Source organism: Ambystoma mexicanum, chromosome 1p (genome assembly GCF_040938575.1).
Source record: "Ambystoma mexicanum isolate Mex_15411 chromosome 1p, UKY_AmexF1_1, whole genome shotgun sequence".
Taxonomy (NCBI): domain Eukaryota; kingdom Metazoa; phylum Chordata; class Amphibia; order Caudata; family Ambystomatidae; genus Ambystoma; species Ambystoma mexicanum.
Window position 1 is genome coordinate 385,050,996 of NC_090921.1, and position 17,996 is coordinate 385,068,991.

Below are 17,996 nucleotides of genomic sequence, written 5' to 3' on the forward strand. Positions count from 1 at the left end.
CAGAAAAGCGTTCCGATTCCATATCACATTGGCTAGCAGGAGGACCAGATTACAAACATACACCAGGCATTACTGAAAGAAAAGGTCTGGAAGAACGGTCTGGTAAGAGCATTGAGATGCGTTATTTTTTCTCCACAGGGAACCAATGTACTAAGGAAGCATAAACAGATTACTGACTGATAGGATAGAACGCAAGCAGTTCTAAACAGGGCGGTGAGCCTATGCCCATACAGAATATCTTAGAGCCCACCACCTTCAAAAGTCTAGGACACCTCCCCTTGCTCGAATTTGCATTAAATCGGTGTAAGATGTCCAAGAAAGACATCTCCCTAATGCAGTGTGAACTCCCTCTGTTCAAGTCAATTGTGTATCTTAACAGCAATCAATCATCCCAACAATCATCCCATTACACTCTGAAGAATCCTGCGGATCCCTTATGAAAACTCTGCCTAGAGTCTCCTCCCAGGTGGTCAGGAGAGGGCAGACGCTTCCTGATACTAATCCTGGGAGTGGTGTACTGTGTGAGAATCACCTGGGAGACAGGGCCGAGGGTAGGAAGGAGAATCCGCAGGTTGAGACACCGTATTTTTCTTCTATAAGGGATTCTTACCACCACGTCACAAGAGGTTCTGGTTTATTGTCATTTTAACATCTGTCAACCTCCTAGTAAAAACCAGAGATGGTACATCACAACATATACCAAAAGCACACATTTTTTGTATCCCTAAAAACCAACATCCTCCTCAATGTCAAAAGTATACCAAATGAAACTGTGGACATACTGCCTTCTCTACAACTTCAATAGGTTTGAAACCAACAATTCTCTTTTGAAAATAATATGGGATTCAAATCTACCCTTATTTCTATAAAAGTGGAAAACCTAACTCTCCAAAAAGTAACGGCATGTCCCAGAATCCTTTAGGGACAGACAAAGAAGAGGGTTAAAAAGGAATGAAGAAGTGAAGGACAGGCAAGTTGGCCTAACCGCCTTTGCCAGGGTCAGGCAATTAACAACAAGGGCCTACAACTGAAATCAATTGCCCCACCGAAGAGACATAAAAGGCTGCAGCAGATGGGGGAAGGTAGAAGCAGTAAAAAGAGCTGGGGAGTGGGGGGGGGGGTGGACTCTAGGATTGTCGTCTGTGGCCCAGAAGGGCCTCCATTGCTGAGTGGGTAGGCCACTCCCCCCTTGCCTTCCACCACCCCAGCCCAACCCCCAGGGTTGAAGCCCACAAGGGGGTGGTGGGGAGAGGAGTGCCGCCACAAGCTGCCGCCTGACAGCTGACAGAAAGGTGCCCATTAGATTGATTTGCTGTGGTGAGGAAATCGCAACTTGTGTCCTGGTAACCTGTGATGTGTGGCCAGTCTACCCTGTCACTTGCATCCTCTTGCTCACTCATCGCTACCCAGTAACCAGAGCTGAAGCTGCGCAGCAACATGGAGGTTACAGGGCTTTACCCTTTATCCCCTTCTACATAAAAGCCCTGTGGTTCTGACCTGCTGAAATGTAAAACTGACTGTGCAATGAAAATTGCCAGCACCCGATTTGGATATAATCCTTAACTCCAAAGCAATACCAAGTATGATCACGGGCAAAGCATATACGTTCATGAAATTACTCAATTTCTGGGGGGGAGCCAGGGGACTGTGGGGTCCCATTGGCCTGAAGGTATTGTCAGCAGAGGATACACTGCAGCAGATGTTGAGGTCACCCGGTCTGCCATCAACAGTGACCACAAAGGGCTTGTTAACTGTTTCCGATAGTAACAGTTGATAAAATTGACATTGCGGTCAATAAAGATGGGGCCTGTAGAATTCCCACAAAGGGCTTGTTAACTGTTTCCGATAGTAACAGTTGATAAAATTGACATTGCGGTCAATAAAGATGGGGCCTGTAGAATTCCCACCCAGGGCTCAAACTGCTTCTCCATTGAGATGCACACCAAGCAAGGACAATGTAAGATACCATGAGCTACCTGCCTATGATGCTAGAACCGCCACTTTTTCCAATTTTACTGTTACCACACATAGGGGTCTTGTAATGTATTGAAATGGTTACTGTCACTGTTTCTGACCCGCTTCCAATTAACTTTGGTACTGCCGAGTCCAGCTCACTTCAGACCCCCGCATTGTGTACCTTGCCAAATGATCGGAAGATGGGGGAGGGAGGGACTCCCCTGTTCACATCCCCTCTCCCCCACCAGCTGCTGGAAGTCATCCCAATGCACAGGTGGGCGGGGGGGGGGGATTATACAGATCCCTCAAGATCCACGATAGTGGGCTGAACTTTCTTGCTTTCCAGCACTTCACGAAATCCCTTCAACTTTTCCCAACGTTCAAGATGCAGGATACATTCCCAGGGCAATAGGATGGAAGTGCAACCTTGTGTTAGTCGAACTTGCAGTCGTAAAAAAATAAAACTGCTTTTGTTACTCATTGCCAATCATAACAAGGGAACTGTAGCTGAGATGCACCAACTTGTAACATAGACTGACACAGAGGCCCTTCAGCCCTCATTACCCGAGAAGAAAGCTCATCTTAACCCATCATTCAATCTTAGAGTCTAAACGGGCTGCAGGACATCATCCAAGCCGGTCTGCCCAAGGACTACAACCATCAGTCGACTTAGGTCCCAGTGTTGCAACTCCAAACACCCAGAACATTATCCCTCGACCTGCTCTGGTGCTTGCAAGTGGGCAGGTTAACCAGGGGTTTACAACCTTGCACATTGATGAAACCTTGAGTAGTAGATTATCCAATGTAGCAGTTAGCCAAGCCATGCAAGATAATACTGGGGACTGTACATCAAAATCTGGACATGGGTTCACCAGGGCTAACATGACACTGGGCCGGCTAGGTAGGGGTTGGGGGGATGCTGGGAATCGGGTATTTCTTCACAGAGTACCTATAATCTCCTCTAACCACAAAGAATCTGCATTCATTGGCTCAGAGAGGTGTGCAGGTGCCGCTCTATAATTTAAGATATCACAACCTGTACCGGTCTAACTTGCAACATGGAATGTCACTATGATTATAGAAGTATAGAACGAAGGGACCCAATAGGAGCTGGTGGTTTACTTGGCATTTCCCGCCGATGCCGCTTCTCTCGCAGCTCAATCGAAATTAGTACCCACTCAGACTAATGCCTTTTACCCGCTGAAATCCAGGCCACAACAGCCACCGCTATCAGGAGCCAATGCACATCCACTGAGAAAAAGGTTTTAGGGCCCACTATGCGAGGTGTTGAGTCTGCTTGCTTGGCTCCTACAAGGACTGGCTATACTAAAATAGCACCGCGGGTCTAGCCATTGCCCTCATTCTCTGGGATGACAGTTTGCAATTTGATTTGTCTTGATTATTAATGAGTTCTGTGCAACGTGTTAGGTCAGGTACTGTACTTTGATGGCCTCATGGCTGATAAAGTTAATATGATGAGGATGATAAAGAGCTGTGAATGGAGTAGGAGCTGGAAGGCTGGCGGTAGTAGAAGTAGAAGAGCATGAGGCTGCTCAGTTAAGGGACACTGGGGCAAGAGGAAAGCAGATTTCACTTGCAAGTTCTGAGAGAGCCCTGCTTTCTGGCTGCAGAAAGAGATGTGGCGAGATTGATGGTCTTCCCAGGTGCGCCCACTGGCTATGACTGGGTGTATCACAATCACGGGTCTGCAGAGTGTACAGAACCAAGCTGAGGGACAGAGGAGTGAAGGAGACTCACTGCGGATAAGGCTGGACAGGAGACACCAGTGCTGCAGAGGGGGTGTTGGTCCCTAGAGTGTCTAATAGGGGTGTCACGGTATTAGTTTTATGACGGTACGATAACCTTCTTGCCAAATGACGGTATATCATGGTTATCGCGGTATAGCAGGTGGAGTTAACTAATCTTAACAAATATTTTCTAAAAAGGTCATAAATTGTCAGATTTATCATCACAAACAAAACCAGGCACCCAGTGCCAGAATTGGGCTATTCAACATACTTTCCACTGAAATGCCACCCCTTGCTTCCACCAAACACACATGTGAAGAGCAGGAGGGGATTGTGGGGGGAGCCCTGCTGCGACTGGCAAAGCAAACTGAATAGCTTTTCTTAAGTGGTCATTTAGGCTTTTAGCTCCCCCGCTGGCTACTGGTGAAGATGAACATGTTACCATCTTGATAACCTGCATGCCATAGATCAATGGAGGCTGATGGTAGTATACACTTGTGCGCATACGCACACACGCTCTCTTTACTTTACAGCCTTTAGTTTACTTGCGGGCCAAAAGGTGTTCAGTAATCACGGACATGTTACCCTTTGGTATGGCAGCAGGGAATACCCACAGAGCTGAGTGAATTTCGCAGTGCGACTTATTATATGTAAATTCAATGATGGAACCAGGGAAATCCCCCATTGTCATATGTTTAGCAAACAATATCCATTATAAATATATAAATCCCAAGCTGCCATCCCAAAGTAAACCCTTTTCCTTCTTGGCACTGTATTTATTCTTCCTATTGCTAACATATTGATTTTATGTCAGGCATGTGTGGTTTATGGAATGGCATTAAAAACTGCTCCAACTGAAACTACTTGGCAGACGGCACATCCAACAGTGCAAGACCAAGACTGTGCAGCACTTGCTTACTGCAGCCTTTCCAAATCAGATTGAAAAGCACACTCAACGGTATAAACGGTATACCGGTATAAACAATGTGACGGTTATTATTGTTCAATTAAGTGGTTCACGGTATCTTTAACAGTATACCGTTACATCCCTAGTGTCTAATGTAGTAGCAGAAGCAGTAGAAGTCCGGAAGTGGAAGCAGCACACAACTGCAGTGTTCCTAGCGCCGGTGAGTGAAGCTCTGTGTTCAAGTTCACTTTAAAACCCTTGCTGCGGTTATCATCTATGTATTAACTTGCATAAGAGCGAATACATTATTATTATTATTTTTTTAAAAGACTGTTCCGTGTTGTGAAGAGGCAGCTTACAATGAAAATATATCACTCGCACTTCTGAAGCATGTTGAGGTGCTCCTGTGTAAAATAAAAGCTTTCCTTTTGCATTGTTTAACGTTTCCGGAGTGGTCGCGTGTCTCCAATTAGGAACGGGAAAGCTGTACCAAATCACTCAGAAACCTAACGCTGACTTTTACACATTGTTACAATGCATATTACATCAAAGAGGTCGCGTGTGAACAATTGTGATTCCCAAATGAAGACGGAACATAACTTATCAAAGGGGAATACATTTCTTTATGGGTTTTTAAAGGTAAAAGATCCTCCTCAGAGTGGTCGCGTGTACCTAAATCCATTTCTCTTTTGAAGATTGAACCTTTTAACATCCAGAACAAGTATTTTTATAAATGTAGCTAAACTAAGCATTACCCAAGCCACTAGACAAATTCTTTCTGCAGTGAAATCAGCCCTGTTAAATTCCATCCACCTGTATTCTGAGGTTGTTAAAGGTCCTGTGTCCACTGATGAAAGTGTGACATTGTTATCCAAAGCTGGAAAAGTGGCAATACAGCTTCAGGGTAGCTAATGGAACCAATAAAGGTGTGAATGAAGCTGGGGAAGTGAGATGGGCACTTGTAAGAAGATTAAGTCAACAATCTGTAATGCTGAGACTGTTGAAGTGGAAAGAGGAGCCGTCTGGAAGCAGAGGCAGATTATATTGGTAGCAATAAGACAAAGGACAAGAGGCAGCCCTTTTCTTATACCCTAGGAAAGAAGAGTGCATTGTCACCCTGTGGAGGTCCGAGAGTCTTGTCTTTAAGCTACCTAACAATTCTAAAGTGTAAGTAGAACTATCTGAACTGTGGTGGTGTATCACTGTCAGAGCATGTAGCACTAAAGGTGGTTGAATTAGTGGCATAATGTGGAAATTATCACCGTAGTAACTAAGGTACTCCTAGTCCATAGTCCCCTTTGCTCCATAATGCATTGACGTCCCGCGCTAGGAACGGGAAACAACCATTTTCACCATAAAAAGGTCTATACCCCTTTAAATGTATGCGCGTGGGGATGTGGCCCGGGGAGCACACGCTCCCTTGACTCCACCCACCGGCACCACACTTCACTCCACTTTGGTGAATCAGCTGGATTAACCTGATAATCTACGTATCTTATAAATGGGGGGGTGGGGATGGAGGAAAGGGGACTAGGAGTATGTTAGCTACTACGGTGAGTAACTTATAATTACTCCTTCATCCCCCTCCCCTTTCCTCCATACTGCATGAGTCATTATTACTGAATGATGCCCAAGGGAGGTGCGATGCTTTCGATCCTAAGAAAACAGGTTCCTCAGCACAGCTTGGCTGAATGCTGCGTCAGATCTTGCGCTGCCATCCAGGTAGTAATGATTGCAGAAGGCTGATTGAGTACTATGCTAGGCTGCGCAGGTATGTAAAGGATTCCAATCGGGCGTCACACACCGGACCAGGACTCTTGCCCTTAACCTCCGATGTAGCGCTCAATTATAATACTTCCTTTATTTTCTACGAATTCGGATTGAGCTGGCACCCAACCTGTCTCACAACATTCCGGGTCACAATGGACCATGAACCAGGCTGTGGGTGGGAGGGGTGAATATAAATATTTATTAATCTGAAATTCAAAGAAAATAAAAAATCACACAATTTGAATATTGGGCAGAAATCACCAATGGAGTGATAATTACAGAATCAATGATGAAATGCACCTAGTTTGACCTTCGGTTATAACATATCCAAAGCACAGATGAATAGGAGCAATTTTACAGTTCGGGTAGATAGCACCCGAGTTAAGATTTCCCTGTGCAATGCTCCCTCAAACCCCAATTATCGAATTTTGAGTGGATAGAAAGGCGCAGCAAGTAGTCAGGGATATTAGGCAGCAAACAGAATTAAAATCCAACCTTCCCTCACAAAATAAGATTTTAAACCCTCTGCAATTGCATAAAATGACACTCAGAATTAAAATGACACTCGGAATTGACAAATAATTAAATTAATGTGCGTTTGAATCAAGGAGGCAACTATGATTTATCACTTTATCAGGGATGTAATATCATTAGCAACTACAAGGCAAGGTATCAACAAAAGGCATACAGTTCAGAAAGCAACTTGAAAGTAAGAACACTGTGCAGCCAAAAATCACACGTTGAAAAGTTGCATTTTACACTTTTTGCAGTTTTAAATAACAAAACGGTTTAGAAAAAACAGGTGAAATACACAGAATCAGAATGCAGTGTTTAGGCTGGGTGATAGATGCCCATCACAGGGACAATAGGGAAGTGAAATAGTGACTATAGCTGAAGACCTGGATGAGATTTTCAAGGTGAAAGAAATTTGGTTTTGGTAAAATAAGCAGTTAAAAGAGAAAATCGGTTTGGAAAGAAGACAAATTTCACTTAGACTAGATTTAATGGCTTGAAAAGAGGAACGCCACCCGTGAATAGAAAAGTTACGCAGTGCCCCTTTTGTTTAGCGAAAATGAATTTAGTCAAAATGTTACTAAGGGCTTACAAGATAGAAGTGAATGGAAGGATGGAGATAACATTAGAATCAAGGACAGGATGCACAGAGAATTGTAACAGTTTTAAACCAGTTATCAGGGTATGGATAGGATTACTTAGAGAGTGGAACAAAGACAAGATATCAAGATGGAGTAGGCCATGTGTGGCTACGGGGTAGGGAAATACTTACAATCTGCACTTGAGTTTGGGATTTGGGACAGCCAACTGGGTTTCTGGCCTCAAAAGGCTCTGGTCACAGCACGGGAGACTCTCCTAGCAGAACAACCGCTGGCCCTACCTGGTCACTGGATAGCAATGGTACAGCCGACCTGCAGGGAGTGGTGCAAAAAGCCGGTTTGGTCACAGGATACTCCAAAAGGGTACCGCAGCTTTCCCCCCCTGGTTATTGGGATTTTTAGTGGGGTTTCTGGATCAATGGTCTTGCCTGGATGGGGTCAGCTATGTTCTGGGCTGGCAATAGAGTCTGGAGTCTTGCAAAGTGGATGTGGAATATCAGGATATGCAGGGGGTGGTAATTCAGGAAGAGTGCCACTCTCTGTGAGCTTCCCACCTTATTTATAAGGTGGGTGACATCACAGGATTTATTGTTGGGCAGAACTAAGCTAGACCTCCCCCTCAGAACCAGACAGGTCAGCTTATGTTAGTCGCCTCTTCAAGGAGGGGACTCAGTTTATGGGGTTGTGTTTTATGAGGTACAAAGCCATCCCAGTGTCCTTTTTGCCAAAAATAAATCTCAACATAAATCACCCATTTATACAGTTATAGCACTTTTGCAAATTACATAGGCAATTTGTATATTTCATACAGAGCATGGTAATACAATCCCTGGTCTGTACGACATTATTTCGCCATTTCAATATTTTTTTCACGATTTTTAGTGAGAACCACTTCACCCAAAATACCACAATTTTAAGCATGTGTACATATTATCATAGGACATATTTGCATATATTTTTAACATTCCAGCATATATACTTTTCCCATAATTCACATTCTCCTGGCGTTTACATCCCATACATGCTATTGACAGCCACAATATTTTGTTTGAAAGCCACGAAAATTACCTTTAAACTGTAAAACTTTTACATTACTGCATTGTCCGGTTATAGCGATAACAGTCTTTAAAGTGTATTCATTAAATAGTCTTAAGCCAAAGTGGGCTGGCCTTACGCCTTCAACTGGGAACATTTTTTTCCAGGTGACCACCAAATGTCAGTTTAGCCCGGGGATGCCATGGAGTTTCTCAGCTTGAGTGAATGGTAGGCGTCACTTCCAAAAGTAACATGTAGGTGTCCTGGAGCTCAATTGTTTCAAGCTGGAGCCCAGTCAGAAAGTCTAATGGGCATGTGATATTTCTTCCTTTCGGCCATTCAAAGTTTCCAAGGGCAAAAGGTAACAAGTATGTGTCCCAGAATCTACTGTGGCTCCTTTTGGGGGGAAGGCCACTCCTGTTGCCAGCACACAAAGTACTTTGAAGCTGGAGCAGAAAAAAACCCTTTTTGGCTGGTTCCCAGTACAGCCAATGCATTTATTTAGTTATCTAGTTTTCCTGAGCCCAGAAGGCAAGGCTGTGGCATTAAAACATATCTTAACCAGACATCCCCCCCTTACATTTCTAGGCAAGGACAGGGCCTTATTACACCTTTAAAACTGATATTGTTCTTGTTTGCAAAAGCACATTTGACACGTGGTGAAGTCTGCTTGGATGTCCCTTTCAAATTCAGTTTTCTCTTCCATCTGGATTTCAAACATGGTTTTCAACCCTAGTCAGTTTCTCTCACATGGCAATCTGTTCAAGGCACAGGCCCAATGAAATTGACATATGCACAGAGAGCTAGGATTTCTTTTGAAGCGTTTATTTTTGACATTTTAATTTAATATTTATTGTGTTATAGTTTAAACAACAAACTTTACACAAATTTTACATTAAATAGCATAATAAAATACTGACGTGTTTCCAATATAATTTTTAAATACATAATTTACAATACAAAATTCTAAAAAACAAATGATTCATGTTATTCACAGATATTTATACATTTCATACCTTCCATCTAAGAATTACCTTCATAAAACCTATTCCTCTACAGAGTTATACCCAGTCTTCTTTCAATTTGTAACCAGATAGTATACAGAGCTATTAATAAACGTAGACCATTAGAGTTGAGGCAATGGTGCCAAAACAGGTCTTCCCCAATATGTGTGGTTTCATGCACATAGCTACCAAGAAGGGGAATAAACGTATCAGCCATCTCCAAGCACTCAGTTAACAAATGTTTTGCCGTCTCTAACTGCTTATGTGCTTTACATAATCGACAGATACGTTCCTCGACGGCCATCCTATCTTTTCTCCCCGTGTTCTCCCCGTGTTGTTTAAGGTAGGTAGCTGTTCTAGGCGAAGCAGTAATATGAACCGTCTAAGTCTAATAGATGGACATATATTCAAGTATCTCTGGGGTTTCTTAAATTCAAATAGTCTGTATTGCACAAACTGGTAGCTGCTCAGACTCTTAAGATGTTCAAAATTCTCCAGCCAATCCCAGAGATCAATACGTTTGCTCAATGCTCTATTTACTTTGTCTGAGTATATACCATCTCTGGATTGCCAGCCTATTTCAGAGAGCAAATTGTTCATCTGATCTACAATTGTGGAGGTCGAGCCTTCTGTTTTTGTAGCATAAAAGTCAAGCGTTTTTCCGTACGGCTGAGAGTAAAGTTTCTGGTGATTTTCCAGATCTTGCCCGACACCGCCTGATATTCAATGAAAAATGCTCTCTTTTGATAAAGCACTACTGGAATATGGCTGGGCATAGTTGGGCCTTACTGGATCAGACGGTATATTGTTTAACGGATGAAAAAGATCATCAGGGTGCCATTGTTTTAAATGTAAATATTTCCTTTCTCAAAGGGAAATTTTGAGCTAGCAGCAAAGCAGCGCTGTTTTTCAATTCTCTTCTTCAGTGCTTCCCTGTTCCATCTTGCCCAACAAGTACTTGGCAAGACGGTGCAACTATGATTTTGAAGCTGCAAAATCCAGTTTTGATGCGAGGCAATGGTGCTCAAAGGAGCCAGTGCAGCCTTTCTGCAGGTAAATGCAGAAATGCAGCTTAGAGATGGGGGGGGGAATTCTGCTGGGTGTGTAAATGTATCTATCCCACAGGTACCTGTAACGGTGCGGTCACTGCACTGGGGCCTGAGGCAGTACTGGAACAGGTGGAAACATGTCCTTTATGATGCCCCTGAGAATGGGGTCCATCTGCGAGGACCTCATAAGCCTGAGGATTTTGTCAAAGAACCTCTCCTCACAGGCTGGGGATGCACGCTCCTGTGCCGTGGACATGTTCAGCGTGGACAAATGCACCCTTTGCCATGCCCTGTCCACTCTGTACATAGTAGGGCTCTGTGTAGGGTCCCTGTCTCGCAAGTGGGTATGCCGTGCACCAGAATGACCCGAGGGGTGGCCATGGGGGAACACTGCCTCCTAGAAGTGTGCTCTGTGCCTTGCCGCAGTTCCAAATGGCGCGCAGGTTCACGCGTTGCCATTTTGTCCTGCCCCGACACGCCTGGTGTCGTATTAGGCCTTGGCTCCCCCTGCATACTGCTCCAGGCAGGTGTGTGCTTTTATTCCCCCTGCACCTCAGGCTTCTGCTTGGTAGGCTGTGCGCCCTCGGGCTGAAGGCCGATAGGGCTGTCATATGCAGGCACCCCCTCAGACATGGGCCCAGTACTAGGGCAAAGCCCCACGGGAGATTTCCCGGTGACGGAGCCAACAGGCCCCTCAGCAAAGGACCGGTAGGATCAGAGGCCGCAAGCTCAATGAGCCTCAGTATCCGAGCTGGTGACAGAGCCTTCCTGGCCCTCCCGCACCGCTGTTTCATGGTAAAGGAATCACCCTTGCGGGGTGCTTTGTGAAAGAGAACAGTCACCTTCACCTTTGTCTATCTGAACACATACGCCTTTATGTGCTCCAGGGCAGACCTGGCTGGCCGATTCTTAAGGGACCGGGAACTAAGGGTGCCATGAGCCGAGCAGCCATCCCAGTGTTGGTCTTCTCCCAGGCAGCAGAAGCAGAGCTGTGCGGGTTTGACGTGGGAAAGGGTCCCTCGCAGGAAGGGCACCAACTAAATCCTGCAGGGCCCACATGGGCCGGGGAGGGGCGAGGCGCCAGAAGCCGTGAGACAGCTACAAAAATAATTCTATTAGTAATTTGGGACCATGGTCCCTGCGGTAACTAGAAAAAAGGCCATGGAATAATGAGGAAAAAGGGCCTCAATCACTGCTCTGGTGAAGTAGGTCCGCTGCCATCGACACGGAAAAAGGAGGGCTGAGGTGTGGGCCCAGAGAGCGGAGTGAAGGGAGCATGTGCTCCCCAGGCCACACCCCCAGGTACATACATTTAAAAAGGGGTATAGACATTTTTATGGTGAAAACGGTTCAGTTTCCTATTCCTAGCAAGGGATGCCAATGCATTATAGCAGAAAGGGGACTATGTACTACGTATAATGTGGAAATTGTTAGTCACTAAGGTGACTAAAAATTTCCACATTATGCCACTACAACAACCTTTAGTGCAACATGCTCTGACAGTGTTATACACCACTACAGTTCAGGTAGTTCTACTTGCACTTTAGAATTGTTAGTTAGCTTAAAGACAAGACTCTCAGACCTACACAGGTGGGCAAGGCACTTTCCTAGGCTATAGGAAAAGGCCTGCCTCTTGTACTTGGTCTTTCTTATTGCTACCAATGTAATCTGCCTCTGCTTCCAGACTGCTCGTCTTTCCACTTTCACAGTCTCAGCATTACAGATTGTTGACTTAATTTTCTTACAAGCGTCCAGCTCACTTCCCCAGCTTCATTCACACATTATTGGTTCCAGTAGCTACCCTGAAGCTGTACTGCCACTCTTCCAGCTTTAGGATAACAATGTCACACTTGCATCAGAGGACACAGGACCTTTAACAACCTCAGAAGGCATGTGGCTAGAATTTAACAGAGTTGGTTTCACTAGAAAAATTATTTGCCTACTGGCTTGGGCAATGCTGGTTCTTTCAGTTTTAGCAACTTTTACATTTACAAAATACTTGTTCTGGATGTTACAAGGTTCAATCTTCACAAGAGAAACCGATTTAAGTACACGCAACCACTCTTTAAGAGGGATATTCAACTTTAAAGACCCATAAAGAAATGTATTCCCCTTTGATCACAGTTATGTTCCGACTTCAGTTGGGAATCACAATTGTTCACATGCAACCTGTCTTTAATGTAATATGCCTTGTAACAATGTGTAAAAGTCAGCTTTAGGTTTATGAGTGATTTATTGCCAAAAAGGTTCTCCCTTCAGAATCCTGCCCGCGCAGGCCCACCACACGAGATCCAGTGCAAACCTGCGACCTGAAGTAAGCCTACATGTTTCCTGAGAACTGGGACGATTGTGTCCTGAGGGCCCATTGAAGGGATCTCATTCTCAGGAGAGCCTCTGGCACCAGAAAAATGCAACCTCAAAAATAGAAGCCCAGGAGATGCTGGGCACTCTGAAATTTGGAGACCATCTGTAGAACGGTCTTGGGCCCTTGAGCCCTCACCTCGGGTGGCAAGCTCTTTCCCAAGGATGTATGCAGTACAGCTCAGATGAACTGGAGATTTTTTGAGAAGCTACCATATGGGACTTCTTGTAATTGAGGGAGAAGCCCACACTGTGAAGAGTGTGGCAGGTAACGTTGAGATGATCCAGGACTTGTTCGGGAGAACGCGCCCTGATCAGCCAATCGTCCAGGTAGGGGTAGAAATTAATCCCCCTCTGCCCCCTCCTGAGACTCGCTGCCACCACCGCCATCAGTTTGGTGAAAACCCTCGAGGCGGAGGTCTGCTAGAATGGCAGAACTCGAAACTGATAATGAGAACTGCCACCAATGAACCTCAGGTTTTTTCTGTGCTTGAGATGGGTTGGCACATGAAAATAAGCATCCCCAAGGTCAAATGACACCATCCAATCCTGGAGTTGGAGGGCCTGAAGGATCTGAGAAAGCATGACCATCTTGAATTTGTCCTTCCCGAGGAATTTGTTATAGTATCTCAAATCCAGGATGGGTCTCAGTTCTACATCCTTCTTGGGCATTAGGAAATAAGGAGAGTACCATCCCTTGTTCCTTTTCCCTACAGGCACTGGTTCTAAAGCACCTTTCTCTAGCAGGGTCACATTTCCTGCACAATGAGTGGATCTGGAACCCTCATAGAGGGTCTCCCCGGTGGATGGTTCTGAGGTCTCTGAATGAAAGGAAGGCAGTAAACATGGGCTATGGTTTACAATGCCCAAGCATCCGAAGTAATGTCTGCCAGTCTTTCAGACGCTGAGAAAGCCTGCCTCCCACTGGTGGTTTGTGACTCAAGACACCAGAGAGGTTTTGAGGCGGCTAATGCAGTAGCTGTGGGTAAGGATGCCCCGGCTTGAGCGGGCTCCGCACCTCTCCCTCATCCACCATGAGGGAATCTTCTTTGGCCTCTTTGACCAGCCATTCCTGTTGCTCTTCCAACTGAGGAGTAGTAGCGAAAAGATCTACCCCTCCAAGGCTGTCCACTGGGGTTGCCTTTGAGGACTGCAATGTCTTAAGACTTTCGTTAGCCTTGTTGCCAAAAAGGTGATACCCGTCAAAAGGTATGTTGAGGAGTCTGAATTGCACATTCGGCACAAATCCAGACTTGTTCAACCACGCGAATCTGTGTATTGCGGTATCCAGACCCGATTGAAGATACTCCCACATATCTTCCTTGCAGTCTCTAACAATGACCAAGAACCAGTCTCTTTCCTCGGGAATGTGCTGTACTGCCATGGAAATACATTCCCATAGAGTGAATGAGAATTTTGCTAGGGTACATGTGGATTTGGCTGATTTAAGAGCCATGCTCCCTGCAGAAAATACGTTTCTTGCCCATCCCTCTACTGTCTTGTCATCCCTATCTGGAGGGATAGTTGGAAGTTGCGGTAGCTGCCTGCACCACTGGTCTCTCTGGAGTGGGGGTGTTTTGACAAGTAGTCGGGGTCACTACTGGAAGGGCGGTATTTTTTGGTCAGGTTTTTGTTTACTGCCGGATTAGTCTCTGGCATCTCCCAATTTGCCACCACCCTTTTTTGGAGAGCGATATGAAATAGTAGAATAGGATCCATTTGCAGACCCTTATCAAGGATGTCCGTCAGATTATCCTGTTCAAAGGGGAGGGTAGACTTACTCCACCCCAAATAGTCTACAATTTTAGACAGTTGTCTATATGAAGCATCTGCATGCTCACCAGCTTCAGGTCTACCAGTATTCAGCTCTGTTTAGGTTTCTACCCCACTGGCAGTTTGTAAATTATCATAAATATCTTTCAATCTAGACTCTTCCGAAATAAAGCTCTGAGGCACATTTGGTGTACTAAATTGAAGACCAAAAGGCGCATCACTGTCTGATGGTACATTTTCCTCATAAATTGAGGCGAGAGATTTGAAATAATCCTGCCTTGGTAAAGGAATATAGGTCTTGTGTGCGATAGGCATCGAAGGCTTAAGAAACTGAACTCTACGCTCGAGGAGTCGGAATTCTTTTTCAGCTTCAATGGCGCCATTTGTTTAGATGGCACAGTTGGTGTTGACGGCACGGCTGGTGCCAAAGACGTAGCCGGCGTAGATGGCACAGCTGGTGTTAAAGGCGCTGCTGGCATTGATGGGCTCGAAGACTTCGACCTACGTTTGGATTTATGGCTCGGAGGATCCTTCGATGACTTGTCATCGCGTCGAGGCTTCGACAGCTCTCAATGAGGACCTGACCTTCGTCCCAGGCTCGAGGGCGCACAGGATTTGGCTCAACCCCTTTCCTGGGCGGCTTCTTTGGAAGGCGGTGTAGGAGCATGTCTTGCCGAGGGTTTTTGCTTTTGAAATATTTTTCCCATTTCAGATCTAAATGCTTCCCATTCGGCAGCTGTGGAGCTTTCCGTGGGACAAGATACCAGGGGAGGTGTCTGATGACAAAGTCAAAAGGCGGCTGGCTGCCTGTGATGCCTCGACGATGAGTGGTGGGAGCCACACCTCCACCTTTATCTTTTAACCTTCTTCCTTCGAGGAGAGTCGCCTCTCGCTCGTCGGAAGAAGGTTTCTTCGACGTGGTAGTCGATTGGGATTCTTTTGGGGTTTCTACCTACTGCCAATTTCCCCCTTTCCCTCCTTCATAGCCTTTCCGGTCATTGACTGGCATTTGGAGCGGGCTGAGGTCTTATGCTCTACCCAGAGACACCACAGACAAACTTGGTTTGGGTTGGTTACCGACATCTTAGAATCACAGTCCCGACACTTCTTGAACCAGGTTTTCGGGATAGTAGGTGTCGAGGAAGAAAACATTATCGCGTAGTTAGAACAAAAGAAGCACACCAGTTTCCCGAAGCGTAAGCTTAATCCGAAAAACAGAACTGAGGCCAACTGGTGCTTCCGTGCTATATATACCTTCAATGACATCATCCTCGGGACAGAGGCCCTCGAAGGACATTGAGTCGACTGCATCGACGCACAGCGCCCTCTGCCTAAAATAATGTTTCCGAAGCAGCTGAAGCTGGATATGGAATATCAAATTCAATAGCTATCAAATATTCACTTTAATCACACACAAAACAGCCAATCATTAATAATAAGCACTAAAAAAAACACAAATATACATAGCTACTTCTCTAGGCCCACAAACCACCTCGGCTCTTATTATTCAGTTCCTTTTATCCTATCCCCCTCACCCCACCAATCCCTCCACCCCCATCAACCAGGCTGGGCAAAATCTGAGAAAGTGCCAAATGCATGGAATGCCAAATGTCATACGAATTTAGACAGTAACACCAAAAAGAATCACTTGTTATACTTTCATAATTGACGACAAAAGAGCCCGAAAACGTCATGTACAAATGTCCAAAATCAAGACATTCTGTGAGGACATGTTGAGGAGCTTCCTCTTGGCCAATAACACCACATAAACAACATATTCTTTCAGTTTTAGTCACCAGCAATTCAGGACCAATGATTAATACTGGAAGTCTATTGATCCTCGAAAGGAGTAGAAATCTGCGCAAAGCTGGAGATGGACATAATTTCAAGAAACCAACGGTATTTTAATTTGCGAGTTTGGTTTGCGACTACCACCTGATCGCTTTTAAGGTTAGACAAATGGGTATAGTTCATGGACCAATCCCATAATTCTAGCTTTCTAGTAAAGTTTTTCTGTAGTAGATCATTCTCATCCCAATTGGGGCACCAATCAATGGTTTCAAATAACTTGGTAAGCAGTGCAGTAAATTTACATTTGTGCTTTGCGCCAATATCCTCTCCCAGCATTGAGGGTAATGAACATATGGGGGATGCTCCTAAATTTTAAAAGCAAAAGACATCTTTTCAATGCCATAGCCACCATGGACATCAGCCCAATTCAAGTCTAATTATTTCAACACGGGTGCTCATTCCCAAACCAAGAATACATCTCCAAAATATACCCTCAATATTTCTCAACCATGCCCAATCTTCAATACAAAGGGCCTCCAGCCCATACAAGCTGGTGGCACAAAAGCTTTGTTTGTATAGCATTATTATGCCAGTCATACTGTATCCGGAGGCTTCTCTTGCACAACTAGCAATAGTAGATGTCAGGACTATAGCTTTTCTTTTTGGCAATTATTGCTGAATAGTCATACTCTGTAGTTACTTCAAGGCCAAGATACTTGTAGCTCTGAACCTGGTCAAAAGGATTCTCCTGCACCATCATACGCGGAATAGTTACAAGTCTAGACGTAAAATTCATTATTTTAGTTTCCATAGTTCATATCCAGTTTGTTTATTTTCACATAATTTTGTAATTCCAAAAGGACTATTAAGTCCCATAGAATTACGACTGTATAGGACGAGATCATCTGCATATGACATGCAAACCATTTTCTGCCCAGCTATTATCGGAGGACAGCTATTTACTGTACTCAAACAAGTTGGTAAATCTGCCAGGTAGATGTTGAAGAGCAGTTGAACCAGCACGCAGCCCTGTTCAACCCCTTTCCACATGCTCATCGGTCGTGTGACGACTCCCCTGCAATCCAACCTAACCTGCATGGATGTGCCCCCAGAGCATCTTAGTCCACAGCCTCCCAGTCCACAGTGTCAAAGGCCACCTGAAAGTCTATCAAAGCAACATGTATGGTTGGTTTGTACTTTTGCCTCCCTACATAATGTTTCCATCAGCCAGAGGCAGTGGGTAGTACTAGAATCTACCTGAAAATCCACCTGGAATTTATCCAGGACTTTAGCCAAATGTGCCCACTTATTTAAGGCATCTAGCAGTATAGAGGCAACAAGTCAGCCATGCGATAAGGGGTGCATCAGCCACTTTGACTCCCTAATAATGGGCAAATACTGCCCAAATGAGGAGTAAAAATAATCTGAACAAAAAATGACAAGACATGTAGATCGTTTCTCCCACACAGCTCTATGGTTGTGTTTGGACT

At 44.9% G+C, this 17,996-nt stretch overlaps 1 protein-coding gene across 2 annotated transcripts in view; it reads right to left on the minus strand.

Moving 5' to 3' along the window:
* The window catches only part of SLC25A42 (solute carrier family 25 member 42), a 409,509-nt gene that overhangs the window by 354,747 nt on the left and 36,766 nt on the right, over positions 1-17,996 (minus strand). Inside the window, exon 2 of one of the 2 annotated variants that reach the window (XM_069649132.1) lies at positions 7,667-7,805. The exons of the other annotated variant lie outside the window; for it this stretch is intronic. The gene's annotated coding sequence lies outside the window, so the exon portion shown is untranslated. The remainder of the gene's footprint in view (positions 1-7,666; positions 7,806-17,996) is intronic. 2 annotated transcript variants of the gene reach the window in all.